Source organism: Tupaia chinensis, unplaced genomic scaffold, assembly GCF_000334495.1.
Source record: "Tupaia chinensis unplaced genomic scaffold, TupChi_1.0 Scaffold000420_1, whole genome shotgun sequence".
In the NCBI taxonomy this organism is placed as follows: Eukaryota; Metazoa; Chordata; class Mammalia; order Scandentia; family Tupaiidae; genus Tupaia; species Tupaia belangeri.
Genome location: NW_006159925.1, coordinates 1,927,574 through 1,932,270, shown reverse-complemented (window position 1 = coordinate 1,932,270; position 4,697 = coordinate 1,927,574). Strand labels below are relative to the sequence as shown.

Sequence of the window (4,697 nt, the reverse complement as noted above, 5' to 3'; positions counted from 1 at the left end):
ACACGTATGTTTACATACACATGAATGGATATTTAAACATACATACATATGAATATATTTAGATCTCTCTATTCTATAAAATTAGATATATACATAATAAAAGATCTGTTTAAATTTATACTTTTTCTATTGGAATTATGGTTTTGGGTTGTGTATACTGAAAAAAAATAGTGCGTGACTATTTCCCTCAATTTAGGTATAAAATCGGTTATTTTTTTTCTTGAAAATTTTAAGCAACATCTGTTCTTAACTTTTAAGCCATTCTATAGTTCAAAAGTATCATTGTATGCTATTTAAAATAGCGCTTTAATTCAGAAACTATTACTGCACAAACAAATGTAGCAAAGTTCTACAGCTGGCTGAAAAGATATAGTCATATTTTTAAAAGTATTGTAACTACAGAAAAGTGTGATACTATTACAATATAACTGGTAAACTTAAAAAAAGGTGATGGTTTATTCAGCTTTGGACCCCTTGTCAGTCCTCTTAATTCCTAATTTTTATTAGCCAACTTCAGGATATATTTTTCTTTTCTTTTCTTTTCTTTTCTTTTTTCTTTTCTCTGTTCTTTTCTTTCTTTCTTTTTTTTTTATTGGAGAGGTTTTTGCTATAGAGTGCTTGTGCACGCCAGAAAGACAGAGAGACAGAAAGTGAGAAATCACCCCCCAGGGGGGATGGCCATGCCGCAATCCCTTCTCCTCCATTCTCCTCTCAGGATCTTGGGCATGCACGCACACATGCCCAGTGTGAGTTTAAGCCACTGGATCCGAGACTAGAACCACGGGAGTCCAATGACATATCCATTAGACCAACTGCTGGTCCCCAAGATATATTTTTCTAATAAATCTGTAAGGAACAGGGAATGAGGTTCCATATGCATATACACATTTATATGCATATATATTCCATAGTTACATCAATACCATATTTAAATTATATCTTATAATTCCTAAGTATAATATATAAAATAAATATTAATATCATATCATATATAATTATGTTTAGAATTTATATATGCATGTTATTTGAAAAACAATGCAGGTTATTAATTGTAGCATGATTCATCAAGATCTTTTAATTCTTTATTTTACAAGCTGAAGCACTTTGATTTGGAAAATATAACAAATGCTGGGGAAGAATGTTCCTGAGGACTTATATTTGCATACACACACAAAGGTAATGCAAATGAGCCCACACTCTTCACACCTTTATACCAGCCATGCTACCTAAGCTTAATAATGTTGGTTTCTATGGGGTCAGCAGGTGGAATGGTGGTTAAAGCCCTAGACTCCCACGTGACTGTCCACGATTTAAATCCTGGACCTGGTAGCTTGCTTTCTCACTGTACTTCTCTTTCTCTCTAGTCACATTAAAAATAATAATAAATTAAATGAAATATTTTTTAAAAATAGTAACGTTGGTGTCTATAACAAGAAAACCAGCTTCACCATACTGGCACGAACCTGGTATCCTACATTAAAAATGGCTTGGGCTTATCCATCAGATGCTTGTTGAGTAGCTGCTATGCCCCGGACGCATGCACGCACACATGCCCAGTGTGAGTTTAAGCCACTGGATCCGAGACTAGAACCACGGGAGTCCAATGACATATCCATTAGACCAACTGCTGGTCCCCAAGATATATTTTTCTAATAAATCTGTAAGGAACAGGGAATGCGGTTCCATATGCGTATACACATTTATATGCATATATATTCCATAGTTACATCAATACCATATTTAAATTATATCTTATAATTCCTAAGTATAATATATAAAATAAATATTAATATCATATCATATATAATTATGTTTAGAATTTATATATGCATGTTATTTGAAAAACAATGCAGGTTATTAATTGTAGCATGATTCATCAAGATCTTTTAATTCTTTATTTTACAAGCTGAAGCACTTTGATTTGGAAAATATAACAAATGCTGGGGAAGAGTGTTCCTGAGGACTTATATTTGCATACACACACAAAGGTAATGCAAATGAGCCCACACTCTTCACACCTTTATACCAGCCATGCTACCTAAGCTTAATAATGTTGGTTTCTATGGGGTCAGCAGGTGGAATGGTGGTTAAAGCCCTAGACTCCCACGTGACTGTCCACGATTTAAATCCTGGACCTGGTAGCTTGCTTTCTCACTGTACTTCTCTTTCTCTCTAGTCACATTAAAAATAATAATAAATTAAATGAAATATTTTTTAAAAATAGTAACGTTGGTGTCTATAACAAGAAAACCAGCTTCACCATACTGGCACGAACCTGGTATCCTACATTAAAAATGGCTTGGGCTTATCCATCAGATGCTTGTTGAGTAGCTGCTATGCCTCGGACACTATAATAAGAATTAAAGAGAAAATGTAGCTCCTGAATAAATTTGGTCCTCTCTTTATACAATTTAGAGTCTCAAGGTAGAATAGTCTTTAATCATAAAATTCCATAAAAATGTGTACGCTTGAACCTTCATGTGCACTATTAAGTACATGATCACTGAGCTCAAGGTCTTGATTAATGTGGACAACTCCGATGTGATTGTCCACTCCCAGCACTGCTGATACCAAGTGTGTGTGATTTCCATCATACCAAACAATTCTCCCACTTGCCAGACATCAGCTGGCTGTCCTCCAATTTCATTCGGTTCTGACACTAACTACCTGGAGCAGATACAGAACCTGCAGGTTGAAAGCTCAGAAGGCTCCAATTTCAGCTGCCAATCATACAGAAGTCTGGATCACTCACGCTTCTGTCTCCCTGTCTATAAAGTTGGAGAACGGATTATACAACTTTCTGCTCAGGTTTAGTAATTTGCTAGAATGCTGGAAAGGCAAAATACTTTACTTATAATTGCGGTCTATCATAAAGGATATAACTCAGGAACAGCCATGTGAAATAGATGCATGGAGGAAGGCATGATGCAGGGGGAGAAGAGCTTCCACGGCGTCTCTGGACACATCACCCTCCTACTACTTTAAAGCATTCATTAATCTGGAAGCTCGCTGAGCTCACTCTTTCAGAATTTTTGTGGAGATTCCGTTGCCCAGGCACCAATTATTGTCCATCTGTAACTAATTCAGTCACTAGCCATTTTCTTCTCCCTAAAGGTTCTGGATGGAACTGAAAGTTCTAGCCCTCTTATCCCAGGGTTGATTGCTCTAGCAACCATCATACTGAAGTATGTAGGTCCATTAAAAGTCACTTCAATTGTGGGGTCAGGAGGTGGTGGAGTGGTTATGGAAGCTGGATTCCCACATGACTAACAATGGTTCAAGTCCCCGTGGCTTACTTTCTCTCTCTCTCTCTCTCTGCTCTCTGTCTCTCTCTGGTCAAATTAAAATAATAATAATAAATAAAGTTAAGTGAAGAAATTACTTTTTTTAAGTCTCTTTACTTGCATAAACTCAAGTATGGTTGAAAGGGGCCTGTTGTATATAATAAAATGTGCTCCTCTCATCTATTTCTTGTGATAAGAGAACATCACAATGTGCATGGTCCAAGTTGTCTTCTGTGAGGCAGGCAAATAGAATATGAGAACTGAAAAAGAGTTGGTTAGACAAAGAGAAAGCTGAATTGTGTTTCTGATGAAAGAGACAACATGAGTAAGGACTTGAGGAACCTAAGCTATTTGGGAAACAAAGACATTTCAGGGTAGCTGGAATACTGAGAAAGTCAGACAAAGAACCTTTTCAATGAGAGGGGCCAAACTGCATACTTCTTAAGGCACAGGTAAATGTCTTCATCTTTATCATAATTGCAATAAGAAATAACTTTGAAATATTTTATGGTGGGCATAGGATGAGAGCTGTTTAGTCTGCCCTGGAAAATGGAGAGGATAAACAGGATACATTGCTATCAAAATAATCTAAGCAAAAATTATTGCTAGGTCGATCTAAAACCATGATAATAGAAAGCATATAGAAGAGAAATTTTGTTTTGAGTAAATTTTGTTTGGGGCTTCACTGGATTAGATGTGGGACTTGATCAACAAATAGATATTGGCACAGCTTATTCATAAAAAGCAATCAACTTATTTTCCCTATTTTTCCTCCATAATCCTTTCCAGTTCCAAAGCCAACTTTGGTTAAATTCAATGATCAGATTTACCAGTGTCTACATAGAGGCAACTGAGCAGTGGAGAAAAAAATTAGCCATGAAAACTTGTGTATGAAACAAAAAAAGGAAAGACCTCCTGTGCTCGTGGATGGGAAGAATCAATATAATCAAAATGTCAGTCCTACCTAAATTAATTTACATATTCAATATGATTCTGACCCAATTACCTGACACATTCTTCACAGAAATAAAAACAAAACCTTATAAAATATGTCTGGAATCATAAAAGACCCCATAATGCCAAGGAAGTACTGTACCAAAAGAATGAAATAGGAAGCATCACAGTACCCAATTTTAAAATATATTACAAAGCAGTGATAATGAAAACAGCATGACATTGACACAAAAATAGATACCTAAATGGCTGGAACAGAATAGAGAATCCAGAAATAAACCCCAAACCATACAGCCAACTGATCTTTTACAAAAAGTATGAGACAATGCAGTGGAGAAAAAAATATTTTAAACAAATGGTACTGAAAGGACTGTATATCCACCAGAAGAAAAATGAATTTAGACCCCTCTATTTCTTACCATTAACCAGAATTAACTCAAAGATTTAAATATAAAGCCT

At 35.6% G+C, this 4,697-nt stretch overlaps 1 long non-coding RNA gene across 1 annotated transcript in view; it reads right to left on the bottom strand.

The window, feature by feature from the left end:
- Nucleotides 1–2,984, bottom strand: part of LOC102473170 (uncharacterized) — an 11,367-nt gene extending 8,383 nt beyond the window's left edge. Inside the window, exon 1 of the long non-coding RNA XR_335450.1 lies at nt 2,852–2,984. This is a non-coding gene — a long non-coding RNA (uncharacterized LOC102473170). The remainder of the gene's footprint in view (nt 1–2,851) is intronic.
- Between the last annotated feature and the right edge of the window lie 1,713 nt (nt 2,985–4,697).